The sequence below is a fragment of the Pongo pygmaeus genome, chromosome 10, assembly GCF_028885625.2.
Source record: "Pongo pygmaeus isolate AG05252 chromosome 10, NHGRI_mPonPyg2-v2.0_pri, whole genome shotgun sequence".
Classification (NCBI taxonomy): Eukaryota; Metazoa; Chordata; class Mammalia; order Primates; family Hominidae; genus Pongo; species Pongo pygmaeus.
Genome location: NC_072383.2, coordinates 125483605 through 125505223, shown reverse-complemented (window position 1 = coordinate 125505223; position 21619 = coordinate 125483605). Strand labels below are relative to the sequence as shown.

At 42.1% G+C, this 21619-nt stretch overlaps 1 long non-coding RNA gene across 2 annotated transcripts in view; it reads left to right on the top strand.

Annotated features, from left to right (window-relative positions):
- The first annotated feature begins 10326 nt into the window (after positions 1 to 10326).
- The window catches only part of LOC129010383 (uncharacterized), a 39170-nt gene continuing 27877 nt past the window's right edge, over positions 10327 to 21619 (top strand). For both annotated transcript variants that reach the window (XR_008492987.1, XR_008492986.1), the window contains exons 1-2: positions 10327 to 10617; positions 19539 to 19652. This is a non-coding gene — a long non-coding RNA (uncharacterized LOC129010383). The remainder of the gene's footprint in view (positions 10618 to 19538; positions 19653 to 21619) is intronic.

Sequence of the window (21619 nt, the reverse complement as noted above, 5' to 3'; positions counted from 1 at the left end):
CTTCTGCAACTTCAAGCCAACAGCGCAGTGTCACAGAGCCCTTGTCTTGGAGCCTCAGCTGCTTCAGGGTTAGAAATGGGTCCTGAGAATAGGTCTTGTGAGCAGAGAGTGGGGGAATTAAATGAATTCTTCTTGCTGAAACTGAATGTGCAAATCTGGTACTTAGACTGTATGTATGTGTGAAAAAGGAAGATGCGGTGTGATTAACAAAAGATAAGTCATCTGTCTATAAGCACTATATTTTCAGGTGATTTTTTTAAAGATTATTTTTCATAATTTTTTTATATATATATATAATTTTATGGCCAGGCTTGGTGGCTTATGCCTGTAATCCCAGCACTTTGGGAGGCTGAGGCGGGTGGATCACCTGAAGTCGGGAGTTTGAGACCAGCCTGACCAATATGGAGAAACTCTGTCTCTACTAAAAATACGAGGAATTAGCATGGGGTGGTGGTGCATGCCTGTAAACCCAGCTACTCAGGAGGCTGAGTCAGGAGAATCACTTGAATCTGGGAGGCAGAGATTGCCCCAGCCTGAGCAATAAGAGCAAAACTTCATCTCAAAAGATAATAATAATAATTTTATGATAAAAAGTCATTTGAATTAATAAAAGAGGACACCACAAACTAAATGAAAATTGAGCCATGAGCCAATGGGTTAGTGATCCTCAGGTCACCAACTTTGGCCTGAAAATGATTTTCAATCAAATCCCAAGCCTATATGGCTGCCACAATCCCCAAGAACATGTAAGGATAAGGGAAAAAAGGGAACAAACTCCATCACCACTTTTAAATGTGGTATGTCCTAGGGCTGTTGCTCTGATAAGGAAAAGCTGCAGCGTCTGGTATCAGGCATCCATCCTACCTCATTCCTTGCCATCTCTTGGGCCACATGTCATAGTGATGCCCCTAGCCAGCCTTCCACAAAAGTGGTCCTACCAGCTGCTACCTGGAATGGAACTGAGAGGCCAGATTCATTTTCCAGGAGGAGTCCCCAGTGAGCTTAGACAACATTCACCGAAATGACGGTTCTCTCTGCCTGGAAAACAGCATCCCAGCTCGGGCTTATGTTATACCCCAGGGTTTGGTGTGTTATGACAGAGGTCATCCATCCGTTCTAGGGACACTCTGGGATCATAGAGCCCCTCTCCCACTTTTGCCTGGTGATAATCTTGCCCATAAATGGAAATAGATAGACCAGGCTTTGAGGACTCTGTGGCAATTATAAAGCCTGGGAGTCTTGCAGGCAGGAGACTAGACTCCTCAGTGTCCAGCACTAGAGAGAGGGCTGTGGAGAGGGAGGCGCGCCTTTCACAACCAAGGGTTCAGGGTCAGTGGAGGTCGGCAACCGTCTCCCCTCCCCATGACCCCCTCCACACACTCTACCAGTGGTCTGACCTTGGGCAAGTTACCTACCCTCAGTTTTTCCCATCCATAAAATGGGATACTTGACATACATCACAGGGCAGATGTGAGGATTAAATTAGCCAGTGTGTGGAGAATGACTGGGACAGTGGCTGTCATGCAGAAAGCACTCAGTAAATTCAGCTGGCAGCCAGTGTCATCACTGTCACTCCTCTCCTGTGTCCTGTGTGTGCTCATATGTGGACAGTGCCCTGGTTGCTGTTGCAGTGAGAATTAGCAACGAGGGATTTAGCTTCTAAGGGTTCAAGTTCAGCATTTCCCAGGAAAATTAGAATTTTAAAGGAGCAGTCTCCTGTGGACTCAAAATGAATGGAATTTTAATTCTGCCAGATTTGCATTAGACCTTGACTGTTACCAAGATATTTAACTTTCAAATGATTAAGTCTGCTAATCTACAAAATAAGCGTATTGATTGATATTAACCTGTGGGGTCTGTAAAGCTTCAAAAAAAGGAAGGGTGAAAGTCTGACAGGGTTCAGAAGACAGTCTGTGCAGTTAGAGGCAAATGCATGCAAATTCCAGCTCAGCCAATGAGAACTTATCTCCTCTAGCTTCATGTTCCTTATCTATAAAACGAAGATAATAGTAGTCCATGCTGCTATAAAGACACATGCACACGTATGTTTATTGCGGCACTATTCACAATAGCAAAGACTTGGAACCAACCCAAATGTCCAAAAATGATAGACTGAATTAAGAAAATGTGGCACATATACACCATGGAATACTATGCAGCCATAAAAAATGATGAGTTCATGTCCTTTGTAGGGACATGGATGAAACTGGAAATCATCATTCTCAGTAAACTATCACAAGAACAAAAAACCAAACACTGCATATTCTCACTCATAGGTGGGAATTGAACAATGAGAACACATGGACACAGGAAGGGGAACATCACACTCTGGGGACGGTTGTGGGGTCGGGGGAGGGGGGAGGGATAGCTTTAGGAGATATACCTAATGCTAAATGACGAGTTAATGGGTACAGCACACCAACATGGCACATGTATACATATGTAACTAACCTGCACATTGTGCACATATACCCTAAAACTTAAAGTATAATAATAATAAAAAATAAATAGTAGTCCCATAGTTTAAATAATTATGAGGATTAAATATAATTATGTAAAATGCTTAGTGTCTGCTAAGAATTTTAGATTTGGTTCTTATCATTACATGAAATTCTATTGTATTAATCAGGCAGGATCCATTCAGCTGCAAGTGACAGAACACTTGCTTAAGCAAAATGAGCTAACTTACTGCCTCATGCCCAGGAATTGATCTGAGGGTTCAGTCAGGATGGGATCCAGGAATTGAAACACTTCCGTCAGCAATTGTTTTCCTCTTTGTATCCTTGCTGTTTTGTTCTGTTCTTTCTTTATAATTTGCCTCAATCCCATGAAGGTTTTGTCTTGGTGATACTGGACATATTCTATGAGTTTGGTCATCTCTGCAGGAGATACCATTTCTTAATTCCAACACTTAAAACATGAAGTCTTCCATGCAGTGCTCACCAGTTCTTATTAACTTGGATGTCATTGCTGGCTCATTCCTGAAGCACTCATTGTTAACAGTAGGGTGGGAGGCTCTGATTGGCCATCCTGGATGATTAGCTCACCCCATAGCCAGGGTGGGAGTCAGCCCCACCTGACGGCATAGGCTGAATATGGTGTGGTGTTTCTCCAAAAGGAAAGGGAAAAAATGGTGCTGTATTAGTTTGTTAGTGCTGTCATAACAAAAGAACACAGACTGCGTGTCTAAAAAAATAGAAATTTATTTTCCATTAACATGGAAGCTTCCATAATATGGAAATCCAAGATCGGGATGCAGATAGGGTTGGTTTCTTTGTCGGCCTCTCCCTTTGGTTCCCAGATAGATGTCTTCTCTCTGCATCTTCCCACGGTCTTTCCTCTGTGTGCACACGTATTTCTGTCCAAATTTCCTTTTCTTACGAGGACACTAGTCGTATTGGATTATGACCCACCCTGAAGACTTCATTTTGATTTAATTATTTCTTTAAAGACTGTATCTTCTGATAGGATTACCTTCTAGGCACTGCAGGCTGGGATTTCAATATATACATTTCAGCGAGGGAGGGGGACACAATTCCACACATAATTGCTGCTACTAGAGGAGAGGTACGTTCAGGAGTGGAAGGTCATGCTGGAATTGCCAACACTCCAAACTATCACTGGTTTATCTTATCACAGGTTGAGTTCTGTTTTGCAAAATAAGATGTGAGCTCAGCATCGGCAATTGAGGCTGGTTCCATTTTGCAGCTCTTCCCTCTTGACTGTGGCTTCTGCTTTTCTGCCACTGGGAAGAGAAGTTGGAAGTTCAGGAGTAGGCCTTTCCATGCTTGAGCCCAGCAGAGATCTCACTTCTGCTCAACCCACTAGCAAAAGGAGTGACAAAGCCCCACCTAACTGCAGGGAGGTTGGACAATCACGAAGAGAAGATGGATATTCAGTGTGCCATCTCCAAAGAAAAAATTGAGTCACTTCAGGAAACTGCAGCAATTATCTCATCTTTTCTTCCAAGTTTCCATGCTGATATTGGTTACTGCATCATCCTATCACTGCAGAGGCACGTGTTTTTCTTCCTTCCTGCCTCTGCAGTTGAGCAGGCTCTATACTCCATCAGTTATGTCTATCACATCCTTCTCTTCATGTTTAGTTTAGTGCCATTATCTTTGTTCAGGTCTCTACAGCAACATATATAGACTGTTGCAAGAAGAAGATCTAGAATATAAAAAAGTTCAGAGTTGGAAACTCTAATGGGTACTGTAAAAGGAGGAATAATTCTTCATCCTTAGAGCATAAAATTCAGGACTGGAATGAGGCAAGAGACAGGAGATGAGGCTGGCTGGGCAGGTAAGCAGGAGACTAACCAATACCAGCCTTGATCAAGTCAGTCCAGAAAACTGAGAACTTGCATCTGGTGAGTGATTGGGAGCTATTGGGTAACTTTGAGTAGGGAAGGTGAAGGGTGAGGGGGACTGGGGAAATATGAAGCTAGAAGCTGGAGTCGGGTGTTGGTGGAGTCAGATTTTTAGCCTGTAAGGGGATCACAGAGGTGCACAGGACTTTTGATGAGTTACTAGAGTTCTCTGTCCCTCTTAAGTTCCCTATTTATAAAAAAGCAATAATTCTAACAAACATTTCATGTAGAAGTGGACTTAGGGAACTAATGTATACGAGATAGCTATCACTGTTCCTGAGTATAGTAAGTGCTCAGTGAAAACTAGTTCTAATTCAGAGGGGGAGAATCAGATGGAGCAGGCTGCCTTGAGAGAAGCTATGAAATCTGTGACAAAACATACCCAGACAGTTGGCAACCCTGCCTGGAGAATGCTGAATAAATAAACACACGACTTTATTCTCCCTCGCTCTTTTATCATCTTCTATCATTGGCCAGAGCCAACTGGAAACCAAGGCAGAAAGGAAAAAAGAATCAGTAAGAGTAGACAGCAAGACAGGAAAGGCAGAGAGTGAGTTCATGTGGCAAATAGAAAACATCCAGCACCTCATTGTGGATAAAATTCAAGAACAAGTATTCTCTCAGCTGCAAGTGATGGAAACTCAAGTTACACTTGCTTATGCAAAAATGAGATGATTTACCAACTCATGCCATTGGAAAGTCCAGCAGTAGATTTTGTAAGGTTCAGTCGAAGTGGGATCCAGGTGTGGAAGAACTGTAGGTAAAACACAGAGAGAATTACCAGGGTTCTTGTACTTACATTTGAGTAGTAAAGTGACCCTCATTAACAGGATATGATGATCTATGCTTTGATGCAATTCATGAACAATAGATATGGCTTTACTGTCACACACTTGCGTGTCCTTGGCCATCACTATATCACTACAGGTAAACTGAGCCAGCCTGGGTCATCCGTACACTGGTTCACCTGCCGTGAAGAGTGTCATTATCAGCAACTGATTATCTTCCAGTTTTAACCTTCTTGATCATCTCTGGTTACTGAGTGAATTATCTAACAAAAGAAATACACATTTGAGTTGATGACCATATGCACTTTCTGCGTGTGAAACTAGAACCACGCAAGCCTCATTGAAGACCCCTCCAAAGTGGCAAACCAGGCAAGGGGAAGTGTGATCAGAGAGCTATTAGCAAAGCCAAAACCTATGAAACTCTCCACCCACCACTAGCGGTTCCCTGAAAGGAATCACATGGACAACGTGTGATTTGGAAGTCCAGTGTCCCACATGTCGTAAACTCAGAATATTTTAAAGGAGTTAGATTGGAGTTAGCAAGGAGGTGAGACATGATGATAATTTTATCTCTTAGCATGTTCTTTGATGTCTGCCAGTCAAGAGGTTTTCATTTTGCACATTTGTCATGATTTGTTACCTGATTGAAAGGAGCACAGGTATTGTCTCCCACCATGATTCTTTCATCAGGGATCTGAAGTGGAAAAAACTGATGTGGCAAAGCCCTTCTGTCTAGGGATGGATATCAGAACTCTGTATCCAGGGGATGGGTGACTTTGGTGGGCATAACTTGCCTAACATGTGACCTTCTCCCACTACAAAAATAATCAGCATCAATCTCTCTCCTGTCTAGCCTAAGCTGTGCGGTATAAGAATGAACGTTTTCTTGTGGATGTGAAATAGATGTTTCCTCAGGCACACTCAATTCATTTGTCACTGAATTCTTGTTCTTGGGTCTGTAAGAACTGATTACGCATGTCAGATTTTTCCTCAATTCAGTGGAGTTTAGCAAAACATTCAAAGGTAGTTTCTTTAGACTTGGCGTCTCCATCATGCAGCAAATGACTAAGGTCTCCTAATGACTGTCTGCAACCATGGTTATTAATCACTGCAGGGACAGGTTTTATGCACAGGGACTCCTGCCCCTGGTCTGGTGAGTGGCTGGTGCTCATGGGGGCCCCAATGGAAGGTGCATGATGCTTCACTGTTGCATCTAAATACACCACTTGTCTCAATGACCACAGACACTGGGTTGAGGTGTGGTGCTTTCCATATTCTCTGATGGTTTTAACATTCTCAAGTAAGAAAAAATACACAAAAGATTTATAATTGCTTAATCCAGTCTATCATTGTTGGACATTTGAGTTGGTTCCAAGTCTTTGCTATTGTGAATAGTGCCACAATAAACATACGTGTGTATGTGTCTTTATAGCAGCATGATTTATAATCCTTTGGGTATATACCCAGTAATGGGATGGCTGGGTCAAATGGTATTTCTAGTTCTAGATCCCTGAGGAATCGCCACACTGACTTCCACAATGGTTGAACTAGTTTGCAGTCCCACCAACAGTGTAAAAGTGTTCCTATTTCTCCACATCCTCTCCAGCACCTGTTGTTCCCTGACTTTTTAATGATTGCCATTCTAACTGGTTGAGATGGTATCTCATTGTAGTTTTGATTTGCATTTCTCTGATGGCCAGTGATGGTGAGCATTTTTTCATTTGTCTTTTGGCTGCATAAATGTCTTCTTTTGAGAAGTGTCTGTTCATATCCTTTGCCCAATTGTTGATTGGGTAGTTTGTTTTTTTCTTGTAAATTTGTTTGAGTTCTTTGTAGATTCTGGATATTAGCCCTTTGTCAGATGAGTAGATTGCAAAAATTTTCTCCCATTCTGTAGGTTGCCTGTTCACTCTGATGGTAGTTTGTTTTGCTGTGCAGAAGCTCTTTAATTTAATTAGATCCCATTTGTCAATTTTGGCTTATGTTGCCATTGCTTTTGGTGTTTTAGACATGAAGTCCTTGCCCATGCCTGTGTCCTGAATGGTACTGCCTAGGTTTTCTTCTAGGGTTTTTATGGTTTTAGGTCTAACATTTAAGTCTTTGATCCATCTTGAATTAATTTTTGTATAAGGTGCAAGGAAGGGATCCAGTTTTAGCTTTCTACATATGGCTAGCCAGTTTTCCCAGCACCATTTATTAAATAGGGAATCCTTTCCTCATTTCTTGTTTTTGTTAGGTTTGTCAAAGATCAGATAGTTTTAGATATGTGGCATTATTTCTGAGGGCTCTGTTCTGTTCCATTTGTCTATATCTCTGTTTTGCTATAAAAAATGATGAGTTTATGTCCTTTGTAGGGACATGGATGAAGCTGGAAACCATCATTCTCAGCAAACTATCGCAAGGACAAAAAACCAAACACCGCATGTTCTCACTTATAGGTGGGAATTTAACAATGAGAATACATGGACACAGGAAGGGGAACATCACACACCGGGGCCTGTTGTGGGGTGGGGGGAGGGAGGAGGGATAGCATTAGGAGATATACCTAATGTAAATGACAAGTTAATGGGTGCAGTACACAACATGGCACATGTATACATATGTAACAAGACTGCACGTTGTGCACATGTACCCTAAAACTTGAAGTATAATTAAAAAAAAAAGATTTATAATTGCTGTTTGTGGTTGACTGTCATTTCCCACAGTATTTTTTTCCCGTATTGGGTACGTTCTTTGAAAAATAAAATCATGAGTTGGACAAGAAATGTCAGTACAGGAGACAAACTGTGTAAGGAAATTACCTGCTGTCTTCAAGGACACAATTGTCCCTTCTGACTCAAAAACCTGAATACTTTCCGCAGGTGAAAAGGGTTGATTAGAGCATGATAGTTAATGTATATGCCAGTTCGACTGGGCCCTGAGATGCTCATATCGACCATCATTTCTGAGTGTATCTGTCAGGATATCTGCTGATGAGACTAACATTTGAATTGGTGGACTCAGTGAAGTGTAATATTTCCCCTTCCCCAAAGCATGTGGGCACCAACCAATCCATTGAGGGCCCGAATAGAACAAAAGGTAGAGAAATGAGAATTCTTCCCCCTTGTTTATTTATTTTTTTCTGCCTCATTGCTTGACCTCAGACTTCTCATCTTATCCTGCCATGAGATTGGGATTTGTATTATCAGCCCCCACCGATTCTCAGACCTTTGAGCTCAGACTGAATTACACCACTGGCTTTCCTGGGTCTCCAGATGGTGGGGGGCACATCGTGGGAAGTCTCATCTCCATAACTGTGTGAGCCAGGTCTTCGTTGCCACAGCAGAAAACCCAAAACCTTCCGTCTCCCTGTGCATCCATCAGAGGATGCCTGATATGCCTAATAAAAGGAAGAGATTGGCCACTCAATGCCAGAAGATGAGAAGAGACAATGGGAAATTCTACCTGACACTCGTCAATGGCAAACTGTCCAGGCCTCACTGGTGAAATATTGGCATTGTCAGTGGATAGGATACAGGGAGTCATGCCCACTTCAGGAAGGCTATGAGCGGCTTCTCTGCTTCTGACCTTTCCAGGGGAAACAGCCATCACTGCAGGCCAAGATGCACTGTGCTAGACTTGACTGGGGCTGCTAGCTCCTCCCTTCTCCTCAGGCTCCTGTAGGCTACAGACCGTTTCCACACCTGCAAAGAGGTGTCAGCATCAGTCAGAGGAGGAGGTGGTCAGACAGCAGTGGGACCACAGGGGAACACAGAGCTGTCAGCCCAGGGACAAGGGATTGACCGATGGGCCAGGCCTCTGCAGTGACAAATGTCACAGCTGGGCTGTTTCTTTCTGAATTAAGGTGCCCCCATTTGTCTGACTGATTCACCGGGGGAAAATACAATAGACAGGTTCTCAGTGCTCAATCTACTTGAAGAAGCCTGAACTATACCATTGAGAACATAGAATTTATAGCCACAATAGGGGCTATCTTTATCCAAACTTTAGTTTTAGTTTTCCTTTTGTTGATGAGTTAATTTACATGCAAATTTAGAAAATGAAATGTGTTTTAAAACTCCAAGTGCAGCTCATATAGGAATTTTCAAGCCCTATAACCTATCAGAATAACAAATGCGAAAGCCCACAGGGGTTAGGTGGGCAGCGTGGAAGTGTGTCTTGGCCTGTTGGCACTGGAGCAAAGTTACCAGCCAAAACTCTGCTTCTTGGGGACATTCAGCCTCAGCCACCTGCTGCCCATGGCATCCAGAGCCGCCTGTCCCAAAGGTCACCACCACTAGGTGCTGACAGGAAAGGCTTCAGAGCCACACTGCAGCTGCTAATCCCAGCAGGGCCACTAACTAGCTGTGGGACCTTGGCCCAGTCAGCTAACTTATCAGGGTCTGTTTTCTGATTTGTAAAATAGGAAAACTAATGGTGTCTGCCTCATGATGAGTGTTGAGTCCAGGATTAAATACATTAATGCAGAGAAATAATTTAAAATGGGTAACACACTGGAAATGCTACGTAGATGTTACCTACTGCTATGGTACATTGATTTTCATTAAAAAATACCTTAAAATATGAATTCTTATGTGAAGTCTCTTTAGATATGGATAACTAATTGAGATATATTGAATTCATATATTCAGATTTATATAGGATACATTTACTATATAATAAATTCATATATACAATACAGCTTGAAATATGTATATATAATATAAATAGATATATATGAAAATATATTCAATACATGTAAGTATAGTATATGAATATAAATGCAGTATTTATGTCAATGCACTCACATATTTGCATAAATTTATTTGAACTTAATGTGCCCTGTATTTGCTATGGGCTGTGGGACACCTGTGAATAATCTCTGAAGGAAAATGCTCTTCTGTAACATGTGCTGAACCTGTGAGCACGAGAGAACTACCATCCACATTGTCCATAGTAGAAAATGAACTGGTCTTCTTTGGAGATGAGCTACGTTTCCAGAAGGAGAAGCTGAGCCTTGCCCATCCTTTCCAACTCCTTCAGCACTGATTGTTCCAACAGTGATAGCCTGCTCCAAAGTTTGTCCCACCATTGGCTGGCCAGTGGCCAATCAGATATTCCCAATGGCATGATCCAAGATTGGGCTGTGGGCCCTGAACTGTGACGTCACAGAACCTGGGACTTGCACCCATGCTGGGCTAAGACAAGGGGCAGGGGCAGAGGCAGAGAGAGAGAGGAGCCACCCTGAGAAGGAAGAGACCAGCTGGGCTCTAAGATAGGGAGACTCTTTCTACATTGGTGCCTTGACATGTGACTCTTTTGTCACTTCGTGCTCCAGAATCACCCCCTGATGAACTGCTATCACTTTCAAATGACCTTGTCTTTTCTCAGGCCCTCCGAACTGATCATCTCTTCCTTCTAATACAAGAGGATCTTCCCTGGAAGACCACTGCACACCTTCTAGTAACACTGGGACCCTGGGTGAGCCACTTAACTTCTCTGGGCCTCAGTTTCGTCATCTGTAAAATGTCCAGAGCACCTCCCCAATTCAACAGAGCTGTTCTCAGGATCAAAAGAGCAAACTCAGTTCATACGTGAGACACTTGCCTTTTGCCTGGCCCTCAGTAGAAATCATATCTTCTAATCAGCCACTTGCTTTTCCTGAACCTTTGCCAAGTAAAAGTCTGCGTCAGAACTCACAGGCTCCACATTTGTGTCCCATCAGAGTCTCTGACCAGGGAGAGTAGCCTTCAAAGTGTAAACAGGAAATTAGCCTCCAGCCACTGCTGTTCCTCCAAGTGCCATGCGGGACTCAGGCTCAGGCAGGCAGTGGGGCTGGAGATCCTTGTTTGTCCACTTGACTCAGTTTCCTTATCTGTAAGTGGGGATAACAATAGTAATCATGTGAGAGAGATACATATGATATATACCTCTCCCTATATTTGCTATGGGCTGTGGGAAACCTGTGAATCTATATATATTATATATATATAATATATTATACATATTTTATAAATATATATAATATATATTTTATAATATATATTATATATATTATAATATATATAATAATATATATAATCATGTGAGATATTTATCTATCTATCTTCTATCTATATGTACATATTACAAGATGAATATGAGATATGGAGATAAGACATTCCCCAATATGCCCCCCACCATATATACTTGTAAATATACAAGCATAATCATGTGACAGATATATACTGTATAACAACAGTAACAATAGTAATGGTTAACATATATGATTGCTAACAGTAGTTATGTGAGATATGTATATTATATATCATATATATCTCTCATGTAGTTACTAATAATATATATGATATCTATCTCTCTCACATAATTACTATTGTTAGTAATCATATATATTAACTACTACTATTGTTAATATATATGAGAGCAAAACATATGGATTAAGTAATCTAATGTTCTAATGCCTATAAAGTGCCTAGAGTCTGTCACATAGTGTTGTATAAATATTAGCTATTACTATTCTCTTATTGTATCCAGCCAGCAATTCAACAGTCCTCACTGTGATTATTCTAAATTACAGATCTAATTTTCTGTTAAAAATTCTTCATGGCTCTCCATTGCTCTTGGTTGGGCTGACCCCTGCCCACCTCTCCATCCTTATCTTACGTTAGACGCTCCTTCCCCAGCAGCCACACTGGCGTGTTCTGTCTCTCTTTCAACCCTGGGCAGGTGGTCTGAAGCCCCTACCTCCTACCTTATGGAGTTGACTCTTGCTTATCCTATATTTCACAGCTCAGGGCTTACCTCCTCTGGGAAGGCTTCCTTGAACCCCTAAGTTTGAATTAGATGTCCCCCATCATCTTAGACTTACTGCCATCAGAGCACTTTCGCCTGTGCAGTAATTATTAGTTTGCCCGCTGCCTCCTCACTAATCAGTGAGTCCATCTGCTTGTGTGCTATATCCGAGTGGATGCAGTGTAATTACCAGGAAACTTCTCACCCAACAAGCAACAGGTGTTTCTAGGATTGGTTCATTGACTCTGGTCAGAGCTCTGGAAATGCCTCTCTGCAATTCTTTTGGTCTTTCCTCATCGGCACAAGGTGGCTTCCAAGGCTCCAAATATTTGGTCCTCACGAAATCGCCTGAAAGTGAAGCAAAGGGAGGGGCTTTCTTCACACTTCTCCAGCTTAAAAGAGCTGGAGGGAGAGGAAGGGGAGCAGGGTGTGGAACTTCCTGGAGACTGCTCAGTTCTCAAGAGTATAGAACTTCCTGAAAAACAATGCTGTAAGTACTCTCCAAAACCTCTTCCAGGATTCAGTGACTTTACCCCCAGTGAAATTCATATGCTTCTAAATCTATAAATGCTTTGCTATTTTATATGAAGTTAGTGGGGAAAGCAGATATCTATATACTGAAGATAAAATATCAGGCATAGTTATCAAAAACCTTTGTTGTTTAATAGATAAATAAGGGGAACCAAGAGATTGTGCAGTTCTGTTTGGCTCTGGATCCCACCTGAGCTTTCTCCAGCACTGGGAGTGTCTCTCCTGGATTTTTAGCTATCATAGGTGTCATTAGCCTAGCTCCTATCATTGCCAGGTAAAGCTGGGGCTGAGATTTCTGCCTGTAGTGTTTTCTGGACACCTTCTTGCTTCCTGAAGGGACCAGAGGGTTCAGTCATGGCAGAGACACTTTCTGGCCTGACAAATCAGGGTGAGGACTAAAACTACAGAAAAGAACAAAGCCACCCTGTTGGCTCCTGCTACTCAAAATCTTCTTTTTTAAAAAAAAAATTATTTCCATAGATTTTTGGGGAACAGGTGGTATTTGGTACATGAGTAAGCTCTTTAGTGGTGATTTGTGAGATTTTGGTGCACCCATCTCCCGAGCACTATACATTGAACCCAATTTGTCATCTTTTATCCCTCACCCCCTTCCCACCCTTTCCCCCTGAGTTCCCAAAGTCCATCATGTCATTCTTATGCTTTTGCATACTCCTAGCTTAACTACCAATTATAAGTGAGAACAAATGATGTTTGGTTTTCCATTTTTGAGTTACTTCACTTAGAATGATAGTCTCCAATCTCATCCAGGTTGCTGCAAATGCCTTTAACTCATTATTTTTTTGTGTGTGGCTGAGTAGTATTCCATCATATATATGTATGTGTGTATATATATATATATATAAAATAACAGTTTCTTTATCCACTCGTTGACTGATGGGCATTTGGGTTGGTTTCACATTTTTGCAATTGTGAATTGTACTGCTATAAACATGCATGAGCAAGTATCTTTTTCATAGGATAACTTTTGAACAGCAAATCTTCTAATTTTGGATTAATGGGTTTCAGTTTCTCACAGAAAGAGGATGCATCCTGCCTTGCTTGTGAGAATGGGGAGATAGATAACAAAGCTTAGTTTCTGTTCCACCAAATTCTACCGTTTTTCCTAAATGACCAGGAGTGTGAAGCAAATGACCTGCTAATAACCTCCAGTTTGGTGGAAAAAAAAATTGTGTGGCTGAAGACTAATAATGATAGTAAATTAATAATTGAATAAAATGTCACATGTGCTCTATGAGAAAAAATATCTGTGGTCACATGTTGAACTAATTTTATGCATGGCTGCTCACCCTATATAATTGTATCTAACTATTTATTATGAAAAATTTCAAATATGCAGAAAAATTGAAAGAAGTTTTTAGTGAAGAACCATATACCTACCAGCACCTAAATTCTACTGTTAACATTTTATTATTCTTGCTTTATTCTATATCTTTTCATTTCTGTAAAAGGATGATGACTTGATTCCTCGGATTATGTGGTCAATCCTATCAATTTTTCTCCTTTATGGTTTGAGACTTTTGTGTCTTTTTTTTTTTTTTTCGGAGTCTCTCTTTGTCACCTGGCTGGAGTGCAATGGTGTGATCTTGGCTTACTGCAACCTCTGCCTCCTGGGTTCAAGCGATTCTCCTGCATCAGCCTCCCGAGTTGCTGGGACTACAGGCGCCCGCCACCACGCCCAGCTAATTTTTGTATTTTTAGTAGGGACAGGGTTTCACCATATTGGCTAGGATTGTCTCGATCTCTTGACCTTGTGATCTGCCCACCTCAGCCTCCCAAAGTGCTGGGATTACAGGCGTAAGCCATCACGCCCGGCCTTTGTATGATTTTTACAGTGACCTTTGGCTAAATCTGTCCCTGTTCTCCTCTTGTACTTTTATCATTTTGCATTTTACATTTAATTTTTAATCCAGTGGAAATTATATTTATATAAGGTGGAAATTATATTTATATAAGGAATGAGAAAAATCTCCAACTTTTATTTGTTTGTTTTTCTTCCCTAATTGCTAACTAGTCATTCTGCTTCTAGTTCCAATGTAGGGCTTTGGACTTGCCCTAGAATTTCTTTATGTCCGTTCCTTCTTGGCCCCTGTCTCCTCCATGTGTCTCCATAGCTGGATGCCCTAGGCCCATGTGCTCAAATGAAAGACACATCACAGCTCTGAAAAAGGCACTGGAGGGGACCAGATGCAAAACTACAGAACTAGTGCTGGAGGCAGGAGCATCTGCTGAGAAAATTAAATCTCTCTTCTGGGATGCAGAAGGGAGAGGGAAAGGCCCAGGGTGTGAGAATAATAAAAGCTGTTCACGCAGCTCAGGGGCTTCTCAGATCCCACCCCACCTGTGGTGCTTAGCTTGTATTCAGCTTCAGCCCTGGCCATGCTCCAGGGCTCCTGGGCAGCCACATCCTTAGTACTATTCCAGGCCTCACTGGGCTGAGTTGCCTGCTTCCTTCTCACCTGTTAAAACCATAGGCTTAGAATTTAGGATGGCATTGGGGGAGGGGAACTAACCTCTCTTAGGAGAAAAAAATAGGGTCCAGAACACAGTTTTTCAGGGAGAGAACCTGGCTATAATGAGAAAGGAAGAAAGAGACGAAGGGAGGGGGAGAGAATACAGTGGTGTCCATGAGAATCTGGGTTCTGAACCATGACAATGTTCATAGGTGTTATAGGATCTAGGGTGTGATAACCTCTCTGAATTTTGGGTCCCCACCTATAAATGATCACATAATTGTTTTTACCGCTAAGGGTTTTGAAGGATTGAAACAGTATATGCAAACTGCTTCACTCAATAACTAGCGATAGTAGTCACTCAAAAATTGATATTTACACACACACATACACATGTACACACATGCACATGCACACGTACAAGGAAAACATAAGGAACTTCTGGCTACTGCAGGACCATGACAGGGATCCTTCATTCTCCTCATAGACAGATTCAAACTTGAACATGCCAAAATACTGAGCCCCATCAAATGACTTTCCCAGGCACTGACTTGAGCTGTCAGGGTATCTTGTGGTCCAGAAATTAAATGAACACAGTGGGGAAGGAAGAGGAACATGGTTGAGTGAGTCTGACTCTTTCATCCCTCCATCCTGGGAGTCTAAAAAAATCGAGGCCTCTTTGGTCTTTGTATCACAAGATGTCAACAATGAAGATGACAGACCTGGTGGCAGCAGAGGAGGAAATGGGAGAGCAGAGTCCCCGGGTCAGAAAGACCTTGGAGGGCAGTCTCTCTAATGAGGACTGATATGGTTTTGCTCTGTCTCTCCACCCAAATCTCATCTCAAATTTTAATCTCTGTGTCAAGACAGGAACCTGGTGGGAGCTGATTAGATCACGGGAGTGGTTTCCCCACGTGTTCTCATGATAGTGAGTTCTCACGAAATCTGATGGTTTTGTAAGTGTTTGGCAGTTTCTCCTTTGCTCTCTCTCTCTCTCCTGCCACCTTGCGAAGAAGGTGCTTGCTTCCACTTTGCCTTCTGCCATGATTGTGACTTTCCTGAGGCCTTCCCAGCAATGCGGAATTGTGAGTCAATTAAACCTCTTTCCTTTATAAATTACCCAGTTTCGGGTATTTCTTTATAGCAATGTGAAAATGAACTAATATAATGGGTATTAAGAGTGTGGTACTGCCATAAAGATAACCTGAAAATGTGGAGGCAACAAGCAAATGTTGGAACAGTTTGGAGGGCTCAGAAAAACACAGGAAGATGTGGGAAAGTTTGGAACTTCCTGGAGACTTGTTAAATGGTTTTGACCAAAATGCTGTTAGTGATATGAACAATGAAGTCCAGGCTGAGGTGGTATCAGATGGAGATGAGGAACTTATGTTTAAAAGGGAAGCAGAGCATAAAAGTTTGGAAAATTTACAGCCTGATGATGCAGTAGAAAAGAAAACCCCATTTTCTGGGGAGAAATTGAAGCCAGCTGCAAAAATTTGCATAAGTAACAAGGAGCTGAATATTAATCACCAAGACATGGAGGAAAATGTCTCCAAGGTATGCCAGAGATCTTCAAGGCAATCCCTCCCATTATAGGCCTGGAGGCCTAGGAGGGAAAAATGCTTTCGTGAGCCAGCACCAGGGCCCCACTTCTCTGTGCAGCCTTGGGACATGGCTGTTTCCCAGTCATGCCAGTGCAAGCAGTGACTTAAAAGGGCCAAGGTACAGCTTGGGCCATTGCTTCACAGGGTGCAAGCCCCAAGCCTTGGCAGCTTCCACCTGGTGTTGGGCCTGTGGGTGCACAGAAGACAAGGGGAGTGCTTTAGAAACCTCTGCCTAGATTTCAGAGGATGTATGGAAATGCCTGGGTGTCCAGGAAGAAGTCTGCTGCAGAGGTGGAGCCCTCATGGAGAAACTCTGCTAGGGCAGTACAAAAGGGAAATGTGGGGTTGGAGCCCCAACACAGAATCCTCACTGGGGCACTGCCTAATGGAGCTGTGAGAAGAGAGCCACTGTCCTCCAGACCCCAGAATGGTAGATGCACTGACAGATTGCACTGTGCACCTGGAAAAGGCATTCAATGCCAGCCTGTGAAGGAGCTGCCCAAAGCTGTGGGAGCCACCCCTTGCATCAGTGTACTCCAGGTGTGAGACATGGAGTCAAAGGATATCATTTTGGAGCTTTTAGGTTGAATGACTGCACTGCTGGGTTTCTGACTTTCATGGGGCCTGTAGCCCTTTTGTTTTGGCCAATTTCTCCCATTTGGAATAGGAGCATTTATCCAATGCCTGTACTCCCATTGTATCTTGGAAGTACCTAACTTGGTTTTGATTTTACAGGTATATAGGCAGAAGGGTCATGCCTTGTCTCAGATGAGACTTTGGACTTTGACTTTTGAGTTAATGTTGAAACATATTAAGACTTTCAGGACTGTTGGGACGGCATGATTGGTTTTGAAATGTAAAAAGGATAGGAGATTTGGGAGGGACCAGGGGCAGAATGATATGGTTTGGCTCTGTGTCCCTACCCAAGTCTCATCTCAAATTGTAAACCCCATGTGTCAAAGGAGGGACCTGGTGGGAGGTGATTGGATCATGGGGGTGGTTCTCCCATGTAGTTCTCATGATAGTGAGTGAGTTCTCACGAGATCTGATGGTTCTATAAGTGTTTGGAAGTTCCTCCTTCACCCTCTCTCTCTGTCTTTCCTGCTGCCTTGTGAAGAAGTTGCCTGCTTCCCCTTTGCCTTCTGCCATGATTGCAAGTTTCCTGAGGCATCTCCAGTAATGTGGAACTGTGAGTCAATTAAACCTCTTTCCTTTATAAATTATGAAGTCTGGGGTATTCCTTTATAGCAGTGTGAAAATGGACTAATACAAGTCCCCCACCCAGCCTCACTCAGATCCACTGTACTTTCAAAGAGCAGGGGACACTGGGGCCAATTCTTCTTATCCCACAACTTTAGGAATGTTTAATTGGTAGGACCCAGAGCTGAGCACTAATAATGAGAGTCTGGTGAGATTATTCTTCTTAAAGAGCAGAGCTGCATTTCTGGTGTAGCTTCTGCCTGATACAGATTGGGGAAGTTCATTTGTGAAGCTCTTTCGTGAGTGGATAGCAACAGACCCACATTTCTTTTGGTACCAATTAAATAACTTCATTCAAACAGCAAACATGGTAATAGAAATGCATTCAATAATTCTGTGTTCTTTGACTTACAAGAAAGATAAATTTAAAAGGAACAAAACAAAACAAGAACTCAACATTGAACAAATGCCACAATTTAAATGTTTTTTATATCATCAAAGACAGTATGGCCATAGAAATGTAAAGAGTCATTGGAAAGGAAAAAATTAAAATGTCTCTGCTACAGAATGAATCCAAATTACTGCAACAATACTGCTGGAAATTTGAAAATTAAGTGGGAAGTCTTGTATTTCTGTCTCCCTTTCAGCAGAGGACCATCAGTTCTTTCCTGTTTGCACCCTTGTATTAAAGAAGATTGTCCCCAAAAGTTCCAGTGCCACTACTTTAGCCCTGATAGAATAGCCACCTCAGGAGACAGAGCTGGTACATCCAAAGGTTAGGAGAGAGACAGAGTTTAGGGTGGTGGATGAGAGTCTGGGGATTAAGCCAGAGAATCTGTGTCAAGTCCAGGACCTGCCTCTCAATAGCTGTGTGAGAATGCAATTGGCTGGTACTTATATAGAGCTTATTGTTCAAAAGATACTCATACATTCTGTCCTCACTGCAGTCCTAGAGAGGTCAAAACTCCTGCCTGTCCTTGTAGTTCCCTGTGAATTTTATCTATGGTGCATATTTCAGTGTGTAATTTAATAGGTTTGTGCTTGTTTGGTTAATGCCTTTCTTCTCTGGTAGAATGTAACCACCACAACTGGATGGTCCAGGTTTGGTTTAGTTCTCCACTGGATATTCAGCACCTAGGACAGTGCCTAACATATCATTAGGGGTTCAGCTGTTTAATGAAGGGAGCCTCAGGGCTTTACATTGGAGAGATTGCTGAGCTGCACAAGGTAGGAACTCAATGAATGACTGTTAAATTTACAAATGAAGAGGGGGGCCTGGCTCAATGAAAATTTAAAATCCAAATGTCCTGCAATGTGTTTGGTGCTTAATATGCAGCAGCTGTAATAGAGTGCATAACCAAAGACAGAATGTCCATAAGCCTAGACTGAAATAATGCTGTTGGGAAGAGGGCATTTAAACACTCCTGAGCAGGTTGAGAATAATCGACTCACAGTGGTGGAGTGAACTCAAGTTGACGAGCTTTTGTTCTCAGGAGAATCCCCAAATGGGGTCTGAAACCTGGGCAGAGTTGTGTGATATTTCCTCTTTCCTCTAAGAACAAATTGTTCAGAAGAAAGGAATTCCAAAGATTCTTCCACCTTTAATGAGAAATAATTGAGAAAGTGGGAACTGTGTCCTGCTTTATATTCCAAATAAATACAAGCACTTGTGATACGACTAACTGCAGACAGAGGCTGAACTAGATTTCACCAGGCATGGAGGGTAATTGAATTTCACTTTGTGCTCACTATTTTTCCCTGGATAGATAATAAGAATATATCCTTCAATATTTCTTGGCTATAGGTTCCTATGAAAAGTTTTCTGTCACCTGATCCCAAATGCTGAATGAGAAACACCAGCTCTTGGACTCAAACCACTCAGATCAGGAAAGAATCACCTTCAGTCTTCAGGAAGAAGGTGAAGAATTGTAGAAAATAGCTCAGCAGTTTCTTAGCTTTATATTTGAGAAAGCAAAAATAATTGTGGCCCGTGGACCAATTTGCAGTTACTTCCTCAGTCCCTGGTGTCTAATTTGGATCGACGTGTTCCACAGTTAGAATTACCTGCACATGGTATATTTGTCCTGTGAGGTCAGAACTGTCATAGTGGGAAAGGCTAAATACAAGTCACTTTAACTGCCCCCACCCAGTGAAAGTCATAAAACCAAAACAATATTACATCCTGAGGAGAGGGCTAGCAGAGATTCACTCCACAATTAAAGATCAATGAGTGCGGGGATCATGGCCACAATCATATGCTTGTTTATTTCACCAGTTTAGCCCCTCCAAAAAGCAGATGAAGCTTAGCCTGTGACTTTACAGTATCTCAACTTCCATCAAGCAGTAGCCCTGTTCACAGTCGCTATCTCAGATGGGCTTTTGCTATTAGAACAAATTATTAAAGCCTCAGGTCCATAGTATGTGTCTACTTATTTGGCCAACAATTTATATTTTAATCCCAGGAGAATCAATCACAATTCATATACAAATGGCATGCATTTCTTTACATCTTTCCTCCAATATTATGCCAATGCTCCCATCCTTACTCCTGATGTATTCTAAAGAAATATGGACCATCTAGACATCCTGAAAAATGACATGTTGTTTCATTATGTTGATGACATCATGCTGATTGGTCAGGGCAAGCAACAGGTGATTAGTCTGCAGAAGTCTTTAATAAGACACATGTAAAAAAATAAGAAATTCTGGGACCTGCCATTTCAATATGTTTTCAGGTGTCCAGTATTCAGGGTATACAGTAACTCCACATTAAAAGACAAATTGCTGCACCTTGCATCCCCTGCAACAATGCAACAATGAAGTAAACATAACATCTTGTGGGACGCTCCAGGTTCTGGAGGCGGCACATTCCACACACAAAAACACTGCTGAGAACCACATATTTTAAGACACAGAAGTTGACTTGCTTTGGTCAGGAAAAAGCTCTGCAGCAGATGCAAGCTCTGTTGTAGACAGTCTTGCTACTTGGGCCATATGATCCATCAGTCACTATAGTCACTATGATGTTAGAGATGTCAGGGGTGTATACACACACACACACACACACATATATATATATACATATTTATGCATTGTGGGGTTTATGGCAAATCACAATAGGAGTTTTAAAGCAAAGCCACGAAGTTCTACAGCCAGGCCATACCATCTGTAGGAGAAATGTATGTGCTTTTCTTGTGTGAATCCAATCCTGGCATATTACTCTGCTCCGGTAGAGATGAAACAGAGATGGACCAAGAGGGCACCAAAAGACCATGCATCTGGAATTGTTAGTTATGAGCTATGTTCTATTTGGACCCTCTTTTCCTGGGGTCAGGCAGGACCACAGAATCCATTATAAAATGGAAATGGCATATATGAGATTACACCAGAACAAAACCAGAGGGACTGAGTACACTCTATGAGCAAGTAACCTAGCCATGCATGTCACCTGCCATGGTTATACAAGAATCATTCCATCAGCTCACTCTCAGATCTTGGTTTTCAGATAGGTCAGCTAGGTATGTAGGTACAACTTAAAAATGGATGGGGGCTGCATTACACATATACTCAGTGGTGGGGCTGAAAGGCAGTGGTGAGGGGAAATCTTCATTGTTAGAACTGGAATAAGTGTACCTGGCCATTCTCTTTGTATGAAAGTAGAATCCTGAGATGAGAATAGTTATAGATTCCTGAGCAGTGGTCAACGACCTAGGTGGCTGGTCAGAGTCCTGTAAGGAAATGACTGGAAAGTCTGAGACAAAAACATCTGGGAAAGAGGCACATGGATGGGCATAATGGAGTTGGCATAAACCGTGAAGCTGTTTCACACATTTATGTCACTATAAGTAATCTATGATTGAAGAAGAAATCAACAATCCAGGAGAC